An 18,883-nucleotide genomic window follows, 5' to 3' on the forward strand; every position below is an offset into this window, starting at 1 on the left:
AATCTAGAATTGGCTTCCTATTTCGAAACAAAGCATCCTTCACTCATGCTGCCAAACATACCCTTGTAAAACTGACCATCCTACCAATCCTCGACTTTGGCGATGTCATTTACAAAGTAGCCTCCAACACTCTACTCAACTAATTGGATGCAGTCTATCACAGTGCCATCCGTTTTGTCAACAAAGCCCCATATACGACCCACCATTGCGACCTGTACGCTCTCGTTGGCTGGCCCTCGCTTCATACTCGTCGCCAAACCCACTGGCTCCATGTCATCTACAAGACCCTGCTAGGTAAAGTCCCCCCTTATCTCAGCTCGCTGGTCACCATAGCATCTCCCACCTGTAGCACACGCTCCAGCAGGTATATCTCTCTAGTCACCCCCAAAACCAATTCTTTCTTTGGCCGCCTCTCCTTCCAGTTCTCTGCTGCCAATGACTGGAACGAACTACAAAAATCTCTGAAACTGGAAACACTTATCTCCCTCACTAGCTTTAAGCACCAACTGTCAGAGCATCTTACAGATTACTGCACCTGTACATAGCCCACCTATAATTTAGCCCAAACAACTACCTCTTTCCCAACTGTATTTAATTTATTCATTTATTTTGCTCCTTTGCACCCCATTATTTTTATTTCTACTTTGCACATTCTTCCATTGCAAAACTACCATTCCAGTGTTTTACTTGCTATATTGTATTTACTTTGCCACCATGGCCTTTTTTGCCTTTACCTCCCTTCTCACCTAATTTGCTCACATTGTATATAGACTTGTTTATACTGTATTATTGACTGTATGTTTGTTTTACTCCATGTGTAACTCTGTGTCGTTGTATCTGTCGAAATGCTTTGCTTTATCTTGGCCAGGTCGCAATTGTAAATGAGAACTTGTTCTCAACTTGCCTACCTGGTTAAATAAAGGTGAAATAAAACAAATATATAAAAAATAAAAATATATATGTTTTGACTCTCCTAAAAATATATTATTGTCCACACAATGAAATATTCTTTAGTGCAATCACTTTAACCTATAACCAGGGTCACTTTCTGTTCAGTGAGAGTGTCAGAGGCGTTTGCTCTCCAGATCGTTAATCTGGCCTAGTTGTCAAAGTTTCAAGCTTTTATTAAGTCACTCTGTTTTTTGTCTTATACACATCATTACAATTCAATGGTAATACAGTTTCTCAATACAACAATAATGCTCAATCAATCCTTAATGCTTTAAGCTATGCCAGATAATATTGCAAAACTTTAAATGCGTTAACACTTCTAACAATATTGACTAAATAGCAAAAATAGTTAAATTACCTTAAATGCTCAGCCCCTTGGTCACTTTCCCGTGATTGGTATTCTCTCCGTACTAATACTAGATCCTGAATTCCAATCCCTTACCACTATTCACTTCCAACTTTGTGTATAGACTCAATATTACTATGGCTGGTATTTGGCTGTTTCTTTAAAATGTTAATCACTACTGGACCTGATGTGTCACTGTGCGAATGCCGCTTTGTCTGTGAGCAAGAAGTGTCAAGATCCCTGTTTTTCAGAGACTCAGTTTCAGGTTCACAGAGCTCAACCAGGCAGTTAGTGATTTAATTCATACTTAAGCTAAATTTAACCAGCTCTTGAATATTGTATTAGTCTGTCAAAAAGAGTATAGTGAGATAGTACATTTACCTATGATGATTCTCCATATGAGGTCTGTCTCATATGTCAGTGAGATGTATGCCTCCTTATGAGCTTTGCTCTCTTTATATACCTTGTTATGTGGGAAGTGCCCAAAGTGCTGGACCACACTGCACAATGTTAGCTCTGTTAGACTGCACACTCATAGCTCTGTTATGCTGCACACTCAAAGCTATCGTATTACATCATTCTGATTCCCCCTCTAAGTCTAAGTCACAGAGTACTGACGCCCAAGTCTATGATTGGTGTCTCCTCTGTCTCCCCCTGGTGTCCAGTATCAGTAGGTGTATTCCATGGTTCCATGAGGTCCCCTGGATATCCTGCAGCAGAGTTGTCTTCCCATGTAGAGGGAATGTGCAGATCCTTTTCGGTTTTTGCCACTCTCTCCAGGATCTGTGCACTCCTGTCTTTTTATCCCTCTGCTTACTATTTGTCCGTTATACCTAATCCCTAACATTAGCCCATTTATATTTTGTACAAGCCTATAACTAATATCTGTACTGTCTTCCATACTAAAAGCGTATCTACTTTTGAGATACCTTCCATCATTAGTCACTCCCTTTGCTGTCAACCTCCCATTTAGCATAACATTCGCATATGACGTATCTTGAGGCCACTCCTCATCCTCTTCTTCCTGATAAATACACAACCTATTCCTATTACATGTAGCATCATAAAAACAGCTCTTGCAAAAGCATTCCTCACGTACATTACTATGTCTAGTTTCTCTGGTAATCTTTCCCTGGGTTATTTTATCACACTGGACACACCACTGACTCCATCCTTCCCTGGTGCTGGATCCATCCTGTGTATACTTCATTGTTTAGCCCCATTAATTCTATTCTCCCTGTGGTTCTGTCCCAATCCACCTCTCTTCCTTGGTGCATCACCCTTAAGCTTGCCTCTTCTTTGTCATGGGTAACTTCCCATGCCATTCCTCTTTTTACCATTACTCTCATTTTGGGCCAATCTCTGGCCTCCTGTAAACACCCTATACATACACTCTCTAAATCTGTCCCTCGCCAATTTAGCCTTCCATGTAGAGTCCCTTTTACACTAAATGCACACCCTCCACATAGGTCTAGTTCCCTGGTATCTTCCCAACACAACATATGCCCCTCGCAACAGTCATTTAGTTCAGGCCTATCCATTATTTGCCAATGTTCAATGAAGGTCTCCATCCTAGCCATACACCATCCTCCTAGGATCTTTGTTTCCTCATACATTTGTTCTTCCTCTGAAGCTTCTGGTTCCTATAATTCAGAGAAAATTGGTTAGACCATTTTGTTATTGTCGCCTGCCTTTCTTGGCCTTCTTCTTGCCCTTCCTCCCTTCTGGGGTTTACCGTACCTATAAGTTCATTCCCAATGTATTTCAGCTCCCTTCTCAGATCTCCTGCTGCTGCCTCACACCTTACTACTGAACTAGTAAGATCTGCAATTTTGGACCAGTTAGGTCCCTCGCCTTTATGCTCTGATCCATCTCCTTGTATGGTTTTACCTTGTCTTTCCTCTGTTGCCTTTAGTGCCCAGATAGGTCTCCAGGCTGGCCCCTGTGCCGTCTGCCTCCTAACTCCTGTGTCTAGCAGCCCACTAGGTCCATTGTCTTTCCTCTGTTGCCTTTAGTGCCCAGATAGGTCTCCAGGCTGGCCCCTGTGCCGTCTGCCTCCTAACTCCTGTGTCTAGCAGCCCACTAGGTCCATTGTCTTTCCTCTGTTGCCTTTAGTGCCCAGATAGGTCTCCAGGCTGGCCCCTGTGCCGTCTGCCTCCTAACTCCTGCGTCTAGCAGCCCACTAGGTCCATTGTCTTTCCTCTGTTGCCTTTAGTGCCCAGATAGGTCTCCAGGCTGGCCCCTGTGCCGTCTGCCTCCTAACTCCTGCGTCTAGCAGCCCACTAGGTCCATTGTCTTTCCTCTGTTGCCTTTAGTGCCCAGATAGGTCTCCAGGCTGGCCCCTGTGCCGTCTGCCTCCTAACTCCTGTGTCTAGCAGCCCACTAGGTCCATTGTCTTTTGAGCCACACCCAAACCATCCTTTCACTAACTGCCTCCCTCTCTCTTTCTCTCTTTCCTCCCTTTCTTTCCTCAATCTCTGATTACCCTGTCTGTGCCTTGGGGTATACCTTCTTAGCCTCCTTATCCTCAAACCTGTTCCCTCTCCATGTTCTTCCTTACTTTCTTCAATAAGGAAAACCGGCTCCTTTGCTTGCCTCTCTGTCCCTTTCTGGGCCTGTACAACTTCCTCAGTTAATCTCCTCTTTACTCCATGTCTATTAGCCCTTGGCCTATAGATATCTCCTAACATCATTTCTACCCATCTGTTGTCGGTCATGCAAGCCCCTTTGTTGCAATCCAACATCTTCCACTTAAGGCCAAACCTCCTGACTGTACTCTCGTGCCACTCCACCCGTCCTCGTCTCGCGTCATGTAGCACTGATGTTTCTCCAGGACTTCAAAGTCCTCTTTGGTCTAAAATTTCTTCAACTCCCCTAGCATAACTTGGGGCTCTCTCCTTGTGTCTATTTCCATTGTTGTCCTTAAATTTTTCATCACAAGAGGTTGTGATCCATATTCCCAATTCGCTGACCGAAATGGCCATTTGCTACTATCTTTAAAGTCTACTATTTTATTTTCTTCCTATCGCTACTCTACATCTCCCTGCTGTGGCTTTTATGTTAACCAGGATGTAACTGCTCCAAAGTACTGCTCTTCACCTATTCTTTCTATCAGATACTCCTCATGAGGTTCATAACAATCCTCGCATAGCCATGTGGTTCCAGATAGGACTAACCCCATGTACGCCTTCCTGTGCTAATTCTCCGGGGGCTAGTCTCCCACATCGCCCACAATTTATCATGACTCTGTCCCTAGCTCCCTTTCACTCTGTCTGCCTGATCTTTGCTTTTGTCTTACTTCTGCTTTTTCAGCTGCTTGTATGTGTGACCCCATGGTCCACACACCACTCCTCCTTCTTATTCTTATACTGTCTTCCATTATCGGTTCTAATGGATGGGAAAGGACCTAGAGCAAGGGTTAGAAGGTTAATTAAGCATTTTCTATACTGGCACCGCATTGGATGAATTTGATGTGAGCACTATTGAGTATCCTGTAGCTACTATAGCGTACCTGTGCCCTAATGAGGTGGCCACCTTCATAGGGCCCATAGTGTCTAATGCTATTGAGTATCCTGTAGCCATACACACCGCTACTATAGCGTACCTGTGCCCTAATGAGGTGGCCACCTTCATAGGACCCATAGTATCTAATGCTATTGAGTATCCTGTAGCTACTATAGCGTACCTGTGCCCTAATGAGGTGGCCACCTTCATAGGGCCCATAGTGTCTAATGCTATTTGCTTCCATGGTGTGGTGCACTTAATGTGTTGACCTGCTATCTTGCCTCGGTTACTAACCTTTTGTTCTTGGCATATGATGCATCTCGTGCATATCTGTAGTACTTCTTCTCTAGTATAGAAAAGGCCCTCGTCTGTTAGTCTTTTCATGAATATTCGGGACCCCAAGTGGCCCCAATCCTCATGGAGTGCTATCAGTTTGTCTTTTTCTCATTTATAGAGAACTATTCTTCCCATCTGAACTAGTTCATCTACCTCTCTATTGCCTAGTTGGTGCTTCTGCCCCTGCTGAATCGGCAGTGTGAGCCTTTTGGTGACTTACCACTATGTCCATTTCATCCATTAACTCATGGATTTTCCTCCATTCTCCCTCATATTGAATTGGCTTATTTTTGGCACCTCTGTACCCGTTATTTTGCCAAATCTTTTTGTCTGAGGTCATGGCTTGTGCACAATAATAACTATCCGTTACTACTTCAATCCTTTTTACACTATGCAGTGTAGGAGTGCTTCCAGTACTGCCATCACTTCTGCTTTCTGGACTGTTCCTATGATTGTTCGACTTTGTTTGGTCAGGGTGTCCCCCGTGGCGTTATTTTTTACAATAAAGCCCCATCTTGTCTTTTCCGTTTTTTCACTACCATCTGTGAACACAACTATGTCCCTAGGTATTCACTACCAACTATGTCCCTAGGTATTCACTACCAACTATGTCCCTAGGTATTCACTACCAACTATGTCCCTAGATATTCACTACCAACTATGTCCCTAGGTATTCACTACCAACTATGTCCCTAGGTATTCACTACCAACTATGTCCCTAGGTATTCACTACCAACTATGTCCCTAGGTATTCACTACCAACTATGTCCCTAGGTATTCACTACCAACTATGTCCCTAGGTATTCACTACCAACTATGTCCCTAGGCTTTTCTGTGGGTTTTTTATGTTTCTTTCTGTCCCATTTTGGGGATTCATCTTCCAGATCCCAACCTTTATCGGCTACAAAGATCACTCCTTTTGTCCCCACTACATTTCTCCATTTGTCCCAGGTGGTGCTTGTTACCCTTAGCATCTTTTTGGTGTTATTTGTGGCCCATAACTTATTTAATTCATTGTCTTTAATTATTATTAGCTGTCCTTGAGCTAAGGCTACTATTTTATTCCAATACATTTATAATAGAGCAATTTTTGCCCCTTCTGAACTGTATTTCACAGCAAACAATGAGTTTGTTAGTTATAACATTTCACAGTCCTTTCTGACCCTTCATTGGATACCCATAGGTATCCATCCCTATCTCCCTCCTCGCCTTTTAACTTTATACAAATCCATAGGGGTAGATCTGGGTTCCTTGGCTCATTTGTTTGTGCTTGGCCGGCCATATCCTTGAGTTTTTCCCAAGAACTTCCAAACTGCTTATGGGATAGTCCATCTGATCCTCTCGTCTTGTGATACATTTATAGCAGTGTTTTGGTACTCTGCTATACCCTGGTATATGACTTCTAATATAACTCAGGTTCCCCAGGCTTTGCTGCATCTCGTTCACTGTCTGTGGTTTCACCATTTCCTGTACTTTTTCTAAGTACCCTTTGCTGGCTGTTATTCCGTCACTTATTTTGAACCCGAGAAAGCTTACTTCCTTCCTGCCTATCTGGCTCTTCGTTAGGTTTAGTTTCATTCCTGACCCTGACCCTAACCCTAACCCTGACCCTAACCCTAACCCTATAACCCCTAACCCTATAACCCCTAACCTAACCCTAACCCTGACCCTGACCCTAACCCTAAACCTAACCCTATAACCCCTAACCCTAACCCTGACCCTGACCCTAACCCTAACCCTAACCCTAACCCTAACCCTATAACCCCTAACCTAACCCTAACCCTATAACCCCTAACCTAACCCTGACCCTGACCCTAACCCTAACCCTAACCCTGACCCTAACCCTATAACCCCTAACCCTAACCCTAACCCTAACCCTGACCCTAACCCTATAACCCCTAACCTAACCCTAACCCTATAACCCCTAACCTAACCCTGACCCTGACCCTGACCCTAACCCTAACCCTAACCATAACCCTGACCCTAACCCTTTTGTGTCTGGCTATTTTGCATTGCTTCCCTGGCTTATGTACTCCTCCAATTATTTTATGTGCGAACTCTGGTCCCAGGGTTCCACAATCCTTTTTAAACTGCTATATTTTTCTCTTACCTAGCTTTTCTATTATTCAATTAAAATGTTCTCTGTTAAGGCCGTTTCTGTTCTGACTCTCTCTATTTGGTCTGGAACAAAAAATGGCTCCCTTTACTTATAATTATTTAACGTCCGATAAGATGAGGAGATTTTCTTCTCCTTGTAGCATATTTATCCCGAAGTGGTTTATTATTTTCATATATTTTTAAAGTCCATCCTGACATTTTACCCTGAGGTGTCCACTCTTTGCATTATTTACATCCATGTAAAGTCCCACTCCTGTGTCAGCGTCTAACTGACCTAATACATTTGCACATGGGTCACTATCTATCTCAGCTCTTTCAATGTAGTTATGTCTATGTTTAACTTCCTCTTAACTGCTGCTTTTAATGGCTGTGGTTTAAAACCGGCCTTTTTTGCTTCTGCATCTGCTTCCTGTTGCCGCAGCTAATACTGTCAGTTCCAGATATGGTTTCTGTTTTCAAATATTGACTGACTGTCTCACTGTGTCCCTGTTTGCACTAATTAATTTTATAGAACTCAAATGTATGCATGTATGTATGTAGCAACCTATAAGAAATTATATAGTTCAACTTAATTAACCAGATACTCTCAATGACTCTTTGTCACAACAGATGCCATATATTCTTGCCATCTTCCTACTATTTAAAGACAAACCTTCAAATGATTAGATAAGGCCAAAACACTGCTAAACATAGCATATGTTTTTCTCTACTAATGAAATCTCTCTTTCAGGAGTCCACTGTATTTTATCTAACAATAACCTGGGTTAATCTTAACTCAGTCTCATCAATATTTGTATATATGTTGCGTAGTATGGGATCCATTATATACAGTACTTTATTATACCTAAGAACTTAATTATTTATTTTCATAATTAAATGTAATGCGTATAAAATCACAATTTTTCTACCTTCATCTTTTTTTCTGCCCTGTTGGCTTAAAATATGTCCTAAATACCTAACATTAGTCTCCCTGCATGGCTCTCAACATTACACTAGTGTCTCCTAGATTCGTTGGAGTCCCATCTTGTAGCAGGGCCATTGCCATGGGGTTCCAGGGCTGTACATAGAAGGCCACTTTGCCACAATACACACTTACATCTTCTGGTCCCCCTTCTTCTTCTGGGATGACTTTTATTAGAACCCAATTTCGTATGACTACGAGGTCTGCCTGCCTTGACGGAGTTAAAAATAATTCCCTCCTGTTGCCATATCTTCACCATGGGGTTTGTATTGATTTCCTATTTAGTTATAAACTCTATAGTATTTTCTAGTTTCTCATACAACGCGCATAGTGACACTTACGCACTGTTAGCTTTACTTTCCCAAGGAAATAATACAATTTCAAATTAGTTATACACTTTGAATAGAGACTGGTGTTTCTTAATCATTTTATAATTCATTTTCACCTGTTCCAAGTGCTCGGTAGACCTGCCTATTATGCTCGTCAGCTAGTAGTCACTTGGAAACTAGTATTGGTATATGTTTTGACTCTCCTAAAAATATATTATTGTCCACACAATGAAATATTCTTTAGGGCAATCACTTTAACCTATAACCAGGGTCACTTTCTGTTCAGTGAGAGTGTTAAAGGCGTTTGCTCTCCAGATCGTTAATCTGGCCTAGTTATCAAATTTTCAAGCTTTTATTAAGTCACTCTGTTTTTTGTCTTATACACATCATTACAATTCAATGGTTCTACAGTTTCTCAATACATCAATAATGCTCAATCAATCCTTAATGCTTTAAGCTATGCCAGATAATATTGCAAAACTTTAAATGCGTTAACACTTCTAACAATATTGACTAAATAGCAAAAATAGTTAAATTACCTTAAATGCTCAGCCCCTTGGTCACTTTCCCGTGATTGGTATTCTCTCCGTACTAATACTAGATCCTGAATTCCAATCCCTTACCACTATTCACTTCCAACTTTGTGTATAGACTCAATATTACTATGGCTGGTATTTGGCTGTTTCTTTAAAATGTTAATCACTACTGGACCTGATGTGTCACTGTGCGAATGCCGCTTTGTCTGTGAGAAAGAAGTGTCAAGACCCCTGTTTTTCACAGACTAAGTTTCAGGTTCACAGAGCAGATTCCCCCTCTAAGTCTAAGTCACAGAGTAGTGACGCCCAAGTCTATGATTGGTGTCTCCTCTGTCTCCCCCTGGTGTCCAGTATCAGTAGGTGTATTCCATGGTTCCATGAGGTCCCCTGGATATCCTGCAGCAGAGTTGTCTTCCCATGTAGAGGGAGTGTGCAGATCCTTTTCGGTTTTTGCCAAAAGATAGTAGATATATCTGGTCTGTCATAATATAATAGATACATTAGATCTAGCTCTTCTGTCATAATATAATAGAGACACCGAAACAGTAGATCTAGCTGGTATGTCATAATATAAGAGAGACAGCAGATCTAGCTGGTCTGTCATAATATAAAAGAGACAGTAGATCTAGCTGGTCTGTCATAATATAATAGATACAGTAGATCTAGCTGGTCTTCATAATTTAATAGAGACAGTAGATCTATCTGGTCTTCATAATTTAATAGAGACAGTAGATTTAGCTGGTCTGTTACATTATAATAGAGACAGTAGATCTAGCTGCTTCTGTCACAACTTAATAGAGACAGTAGATCTAGCTGGTCTGTCATAATACAATAGAGACAGTAGATCTAGCTGGTCTGTCATAATTTAATAGAGACAGTAGATTTAGCTGGTCTGTCATAATTTAATAGAGACAGTAGATCTAGCTGGTCTGTCATAATATAATAGAGACAGTGGATCTAGCTGGTCTGTCATAATATAAGAGACAAAGAGACAGTAGATCTAGCTGGTCTGTCATAATATAAAAGAGACAGTAGATCTAGCTGGTCTGTCATAATATAATAGAAACAGTAGATTTAGCTGGTCTGTCATAATATAATAGAGAGTAGATCTAGCTGGTCTGTCATAATTTAATAGAGCCAGTAGATCTAGCTGGTGAGTCATAATACAACAGAGATAGTGGATCTAGCTGCTCTGTCATAATATAATAGAGCCAGTAGATCTAGCTGGTGGTCATAATATAATAAAGAGAGTAGATCTAGCTGGTCTGTCATAATTTAATAGAGACAGTAGATCTAGCTTTTCTGTCATATTATAATAGAGACAGTAGATCTAGCTGGTCTGTCATAATATAATAGAGACAGTAGATCTAGCTGGTCTGTCATAATGTAATAGACAGTGGATATAGCTGGTCTGTCAAAATATAGTAGAGATAGCAGATCTAGCTGGTGTGTCATAATATAATAGAGACAGTAGATATATCAGGTCTGTCATAATATAATAGAGACAGTAGATATATCTGGTCTGTCATAATATAATAGAGTGTGGATCTAGCTGGTCTGTCATAATATAAGAGAGACAGCAGATCTAGCTGGTCTGTCATAATATAAAATAGACAGTAGATCTAGCTGGTCTGTCATAATATAATAGATACAGTAGATATAGCTGGTCTCTCATAATGTAATAGAGATAGCAGATCTAGCTGGTCTGTCAGAATACAATGGAGACAGTAGATCCAGCTGGTCTGTCATAATGAAATAGACAGTGGATATAGCTGGTCTGTCAAAATATAGTAGAGATAGCAGATATAGCTGGTGTGTCATAATATAATACAGAGAGTGGATCTAGCTCGTCTGTCATAATATAAAAGAGACAGTATATCTAGCTGGTCTTCATTATTTAATAGAGACAGTATATCTAGTTTTTCTGTCATAATATAATAGAGACAGTAGATCTAGCTGGTCTGTCATAATATAATAGAGACAGTAGATCTAGCTGGTCTGTCATAATATAATAGAGACAGTAGATCTAGCTGGTCTGTCATAATATAATAGAGACAGTAGATCTAGCTGGTCTGTCATAATATAATAGAGACAGTAGATCTAGCTGGTCTGTCATAAAATAATAGAGACAGTAGCTATATCTGGTCTGTCATAATATAATAGAGACAGTAGATCTAGCTGGTCTGTCATAATATAAAATAGACAGTAGATCTAGCTGGTCTGTTACATTATAATAGAGACAGTAGATCTAGCTGGTCTGTCATAATATAATAGAGACAGTAGATCTAGCTGGTCTGTCATAATATAATAGAGACAGTAGATCTAGCTGGTCTGTCATAATATAATAGAGACAGTAGATCTAGCTGGTCTTCATAATTTAATAGAGACAGTAGATCTAGCTGGTCTGTCATAAAATAATAGAGACAGTAGCTATATCTGGTCTGTCATAATATAATAGAGACAGTAGATCTAGCTGGTCTGTCATAATATAATAGAGACAGTAGATCTAGCTGGTCTGTCATAATATAATAGAGATCACAGAGACAGAAGAGATCTAGCTGGTCTGTCATAATATAATAGAGACAGTAGATCTATCTGGTCTGTCATAATATAATAGAGACAGTAGATCTAGCTGGTCTGTCATAATATAATAGAGACAGTAGATCTAGCTGGTCTGTCATAATATAATAGAGACAGTAGATCTAGCTGGTCTGTCATATTATAATAGAGACAGTAGAGACAATCTAGCTGGTCTGTCATAATATAATAGAGACAGTAGATCTAGCTGGTCTGTCATAATATAATAGAGACAGTAGATCTAGCTGGTCTGTCATAATATAATAGAGACAGTAGATCTAGCTGGTCTGTCATAATATAATAGAGACAGTAGATCTAGCTGGTCTGTCATAGTATAATAGAGCCAGTAGATAAGGCTGGTTTGTCATGTTATAATAGAGACAGTAGATTTAGCTGGTCTGTCAGAGATAGTAGATCTTGCTGGTCTGTCATATTATAATAGAGACAGTAGATTTAGCTGGTCTGTCATAATTTAATAGAGACAGTAGATCTAGCTGGTCTGTCATAATATAATAGAGACAGTATGTCTAGCTGGTCTGTTACATTATTATAGAGACAGTAGATCTAGCTGGTCTGTCATAATTTAATAGAGACAGTAGATCTAGCTTTTCTGTCATATTATAATAGAGACAGTATGTCTAGATGGTCTGTTACATTATAATTGAGACAGTGGATCTAGCTGGTCTGTCATAATACAATAGAGACAGTAGATCTAGCTGGTCTGTCATAATATAATGGAGACAGTCGATCTAGCTGGTCTGTCATAATACAATAGAGACAGTAGATCTAGCTGGTCTGTCATAATATAATGGAGACAGTAGATTTAGCTGGTCTGTCATAATATAATAGAGACAGTAGATCTAGCTGGTCTGTCATAATATAATAGAGACAGTAGATCTAGCTGGTCTGTCATAATATAATAGAGACAGTAGATCTAGCTGGTCTGTCATAATATAATAGAGACAGTAGATCTAGCTGGTCTGTCATAATATAATAGAGACAGTAGATCTAGCTGGTCTGTCATAATATAATAGAGACAGTAGATCTAGCTGGTCTGTCATAATATAATAGAGACAATAGAGACAGTAGATTTAGCTGGTCTGTCATAATTTAATAGAGACAGTAGATCTAGCTGGTCTGTCATAATATAATAGAGACAGTAGATCTAGCTGGTCTGTCATAATATAATAGAGACAGTAGATCTAGCTGGTCTGTCATAATATAATAGAGACAGTAGATCTAGCTGGTCTGTCATAATATAATAGAGACAGTAGATCTAGCTGGTCTGTCATAATATAATAGAGACAGTAGATCTAGCTGGTCTGTCATAATATAATAGAGACAGTAGATTTAGCTGGTCTGTCATAATTTAATAGAGACAGTAGATCTAGCTGGTCTGTCATAATATAATAGAGACAGTAGATCTAGCTGGTCTGTCATAATATAATAGAGACAGTAGATCTAGCTGGTCTGTCATAATATAATAGAGACAGTAGATCTAGCTGGTCTGTCATAATATAATAGAGACAGTAGATCTAGCTGGTCTGTCATAATATAATAGAGACAGTAGATCTAGCTGGTCTGTCATAATATAATAGAGACAGAGACAGTAGATCTAGCTGGTCTGTCATAATATAATAGAGACAGTAGATCTAGCTGGTCTGTCATAATTATAATAGAGACAGTAGATCTAGCTGGTCTGTCATAATATAATAGAGACAGTAGATCTAGCTGGTCTGTCATAATATAATAGAGACAGTAGATCTAGCTGGTCTGTCATAATATAAAAGAGACAGTAGATCTAGCTGGTCTGTCATAATTTAATAGAGACAGTAGATCTAGCTGGTCTGTCATAATATAATAGAGACAGTAGATCTAGCTGGTCTGTCATAATATAATAGAGACAGTAGATCTAGCTGGTCTGTCATAATATAATAGAGACAGTAGATCTAGCTGGTCTGTCATAATATAATAGAGACAGAGACAGTAGATCTAGCTGGTCTGTCATAATATAATAGAGACAGTAGATCTAGCTGGTCTGTCATAATATAATAGAGACAGAGACAGTAGATCTAGCTGGTCTGTCATAATATAATAGAGACAGTAGATCTAGCTGGTCTGTCATAATATAATAGAGACAGTAGATCTAGCTGGTCTGTCATAATATAATAGAGACAGTAGATCTAGCTGGTCTGTCATAATATAATAGAGACAGTAGATCTAGCTGGTCTGTCATAATATAATAGAGAGCTGGTCTGTCATAATAGAGACAGTAGATCTAGCTGGTCTGTCATAATATAATAGAGACAGTAGATCTAGCTGGTCTGTCATAATATAATAGAGACAGTAGATCTAGCTGGTCTGTCATAATATAATAGAGACAGTAGATCTAGCTGGTCTGTCATAATATAATAGAGACAGTAGATCTAGCTGGTCTGTCATAATATAATAGAGACAGTAGATCTAGCTGGTCTGTCATAATATAATAGAGACAGTAGATCTAGCTGGTCTGTCATAATTACAATAGAGACAGTAGATCTAGCTGGTCTGTCATAATATAATAGAGACAGTAGATCTAGCTGGTCTGTCATAATATAATAGAGACAGTAGATCTAGCTGGTCTGTCATAATATAAAAGAGACAGTAGATCTAGCTGGTCTGTCATAATATAATAGAGACAGTAGATCTAGCTGGTCTGTCATAATATAATAGAGACAGTAGATAGCTATATAATGGTCTGTCATAATATAATAGAGACAGTAGATCTAGCTGGTCTGTCATAATATAATAGAGACAGTAGATCTAGCTGGTCTGTCATAATATAATAGAGACAGTAGATCTAGCTGGTCTGTCATAATATAATAGAGACAGTAGATCTAGCTGGTCTGTCATAATATAATAGAGACAGTAGATCTAGCTGGTCTGTCATAATATAATAGAGACAGTAGATCTAGCTGGTCTGTCATAATATAATAGAGACAGTAGATCTAGCTGGTCTGTCATAATATAATAGAGACAGTAGATCTAGCTGGTCTGTCATAATATAATAGAGACAGTAGATCTAGCTGGTCTGTCATAATATAATAGAGACAGTAGATCTAGCTGGTCTGTCATAATATAAAAGAGACAGTAGATCTAGCTGGTCTGTCATAATATTAATAGAGACAGTAGATCTAGCTGGTCTGTCATAATATAATAGAGACAGTAGATCTAGCTGGTCTGTCTGTCATAATATAATAGAGACAGTAGATCTAGCTGGTCTGTCATAATATAATAGAGACAGTAGATCTAGCTGGTCTGTCATAATATAAGAGACACAGAGACAGAAGAGCTAGCTGCTCTGTCATAATATAATAGAGACAGTAGATATATCTGGTATGTCATAATATAATAGAGACAGTAGATCTAGCTGGTCTGTCATAATATAATATAGAGACAGTAGATCTAGCTGGTCTGTCATAATATAATAGAGACAGTAGATCTAGCTGGTCTGTCATAATATAATAGAGACAGTAGATCTAGCTGGTCTGTCATAATATAATAGAGACAGTAGATCTAGCTGGTCTGTCATAATATAATAGAGACAGTAGATCTAGCTGGTCTGTCATATTATAATAGAGACAGTAGATCTAGCTGGTCTGTCATAATATAATAGAGACAGTAGATCTAGCTGGTCTGTCATAATATAATAGAGACAGTAGATCTAGCTGGTCTGTCATAATATAATAGAGACAGTAGATTTAGCTGGTCTGTCATAGATAATAGTAGATCTAGCTGGTCTGTCATAATATAATAGAGACAGTAGATCTAGCTGGTCTGTCATAATATTAATAGAGACAGTAGATCTAGCTGGTCTGTCATATTATAATAGAGACAGTATGATCTAGCTGGTCTGTCATAATATAATAGAGACAGTAGATCTAGCTGGTCTGTCATAATATAATAGAGACAGTAGATCTAGCTGGTCTGTCATAATATAATAGAGACAGTATGTCTAGCTGGTCTGTCATAATATAATAGAGACAGTAGATCTAGCTGGTCTGTCATAATATAATAGAGACAGCAGATCTAGCTGGTCTGTCATAATATAATAGAGACAGTAGATCTAGCTGGTCTGTCATAATATAAATAGAGACAGTAGATCTAGCTGGTCTGTCATAATAAATAGAGACAGGATCTAGCTGGTCTGTCATAATATAATAGAGACAGTAGATCTAGCTGGTCTGTCATAATATAATAGAGACAGTAGATCTAGCTGGTCTGTCATAATTTAATAGAGACAGTAGATCTAGCTGGTCTGTCATAATATAATAGAGACAGTAGATCTAGCTGGTCTGTCATAATATAATAGAGACAGTAGATCTAGCTGGTCTGTCATAATATAATAGAGACAGTAGATCTAGCTGGTCTGTCATAATATAATAGAGACAGTAGATCTAGCTGGTCTGTCATAATATAATAGAGACAGTAGATCTAGCTGGTCTGTCATAATATAATAGAGACAGTAGATCTAGCTGGTCTGTCATATTATAATAGAGACAGTAGATCTAGCTGGTCTGTCATAATATAATAGAGACAGTAGATCTAGCTGGTCTGTCATAATATAATAGAGAGCTGGTCTGTCATAGAGACAGTAGATCTAGCTGGTCTGTCATAATATAATAGAGACAGTAGATCTAGCTGGTCTGTCATAATATAATAGAGACAGTAGATCTAGCTGGTCTGTCATAATATAATAGAGACAGTATAATGGTCTGTCATAATATAGACAGTAGATCTAGCTGGTCTGTCATAATATAATAGAGACAGTAGATCTAGCTGGTCTGTCATAATATAATAGAGACAGTAGATCTAGCTGGTCTGTCATAATATAATAGAGACAGTAGATCTAGCTGGTCTGTCATAATATAATAGAGACAGTAGATCTAGCTGGTCTGTCATAATATAATAGAGACAGTAGATCTAGCTGGTCTGTCATAATATAATAGAGACAGTAGATCTAGCTGGTCTGTCATAATATAATAGAGACAGTAGATCTAGCTGGTCTGTCATAATATAATAGAGACAGTAGATCTAGCTGGTCTGTCATATTATAATAGAGACAGTAGATCTAGCTGGTCTGTCATAATATAATAGAGACAGCAGATCTAGCTGGTCTGTCATAATATAATAGAGACAGTAGATCTAGCTGGTCTGTCATAATATAATAGAGACAGTAGATCTAGCTGGTCTGTCATAATATAATAGAGACAGTAGATCTAGCTGGTCTGTCATAATATAATAGAGACAGTAGATCTAGCTGGTCTGTCATAATATAATAGAGACAGTAGATCTAGCTGGTCTGTCATAATATAATAGAGACAGTAGATCTAGCTGGTCTGTCATAATATAATAGAGACAGTAGATCTAGCTGGTCTGTCATAATATAATAGAGACAGTAGATCTAGCTGGTCTGTCATAATATAATAGAGACAGTAGATCTAGCTGGTCTGTCATAATATAATAGAGACAGTAGATCTAGCTGGTCTGTCATAATATAATAGAGACAGTATATCTAGCTGGTCTGTCATAATATAATAGAGACAGTATCTAGCTGGTCTGTCATAATAGAATAGAGACAGTAGATCTAGCTGGTCTGTCATAATATAATAGAGACAGTAGATCTAGCTGGTCTGTCATAATATAATAGAGACAGTAGATCTAGCTGGTCTGTCATAATATAATAGAGACAGTAGATCTAGCTGGTCTGTCATAATATAATAGAGACAGTAGATCTAGCTGGTCTGTCATAATATAATAGAGACAGTAGATCTAGCTGGTCTGTCATAATATAATAGAGACAGTAGATCTAGCTGGCTGTCATAATATAATAGAGACAGTAGATCTAGCTGGTCTGTCATAATATAATAGAGACAGTAGATCTAGCTGGTCTGTCATAATTATAATAGAGACAGTAGATATAGCTGGTCTGTCATAATATAATAGAGACAGTAGATCTAGCTGGTCTGTCATAATATAATAGAGACAGTAGATCTAGCTGGTCTGTGTCATAATATAATAGAGACAGTAGATCTAGCTGGTCTGTCATAATAAATAGAGACAGTAGATCTAGCTGGTCTGTCATAATATAATAGAGACAGTAGATCTAGCTGGTCTGTCATAATATAATAGAGACAGTAGATCTAGCTGGTCTGTCATAATATAATAGAGACAGTAGATCTAGCTGGTCTGTCATAATATAATAGAGACAGTAGATCTAGCTGGTCTGTCATAATTTAATAGAGACAGTAGATCTAGCTGGTCTGTCATAATATAATAGAGACAGTAGATCTAGCTGGTCTGTCATAATATAATAGAGAGTAGATCTAGCTGGTCTGTCATAATATAATAGAGACAGTAGATCTAGCTGGTCTGTTACATTATAATAGAGACAGTAGATCTAGCTGGTCTGTCATAATATAATAGAGACAGTAGATCTAGCTGGTCTGTCATAATATAATAGAGACAGTAGATCTAGCTGGTCTGTCATAATATAATAGAGACAGTAGATCTAGCTGGTCTGTCATAATTTAATAGAGACAGTAGATCTAGCTGGTCTGTCATAATATAATAGAGACAGTAGATCTATCTGGTCTGTCATAATATAATAGAGACAGTAGATCTAGCTGGTCTGTCATAATATAATAGAGACAGTAGATCTAGCTGGTCTGTCATAATATAATAGAGACAGAGACAGAAGATCTAGCTGGTCTGTCATATTATAATAGAGACAGTAGATCTAGCTGGTCTGTCATAATATAATAGAGACAGTAGATCTAGCTGGTCTGTCATAATATAATAGAGACAGTAGATCTAGCTGGTCTGTCATAATATAATAGAGACAGTAGATCTAGCTGGTCTGTCATAATATAATAGAGACAGTAGATCTAGCTGGTCTGTCATAATATAATAGAGACAGTAGATCTAGCTGGTCTGTCATAATATAATAGAGACAGTAGATCTAGCTTTTCTGTCATATTATAATAGAGACAGTAGATCTAGCTGGTCTGTCATAATATAATAGAGACAGTAGATCTAGCTGGTCTGTCATAATATAATAGAGACAGTAGATCTAGCTGGTCTGTCATAATTATAATAGAGACAGTAGATCTAGCTGGTCTGTCAGAGATAGTAGATCTTGCTGGTCTGTCATATTATAATAGAGACAGTAGATTTAGCTGGTCTG

At 38.6% G+C, this 18,883-nt stretch overlaps 1 long non-coding RNA gene across 1 annotated transcript; it reads right to left on the reverse strand.

The window, feature by feature from the left end:
• Positions 1-1,004: 1,004 nt before the first annotated feature.
• Positions 1,005-9,352, reverse strand: LOC124010077. The gene is made up of 2 exons (XR_006834358.1): positions 9,085-9,352; positions 1,005-2,940 (listed from the first exon to the last, which is right to left on the reverse strand). It is a non-coding gene; the product is annotated as an uncharacterized LOC124010077 (long non-coding RNA).
• Positions 9,353-18,883: the final 9,531 nt, after the last annotated feature.

Source organism: Oncorhynchus gorbuscha, linkage group LG22 (assembly GCF_021184085.1).
Source record: "Oncorhynchus gorbuscha isolate QuinsamMale2020 ecotype Even-year linkage group LG22, OgorEven_v1.0, whole genome shotgun sequence".
Classification (NCBI taxonomy): Eukaryota; Metazoa; Chordata; class Actinopteri; order Salmoniformes; family Salmonidae; genus Oncorhynchus; species Oncorhynchus gorbuscha.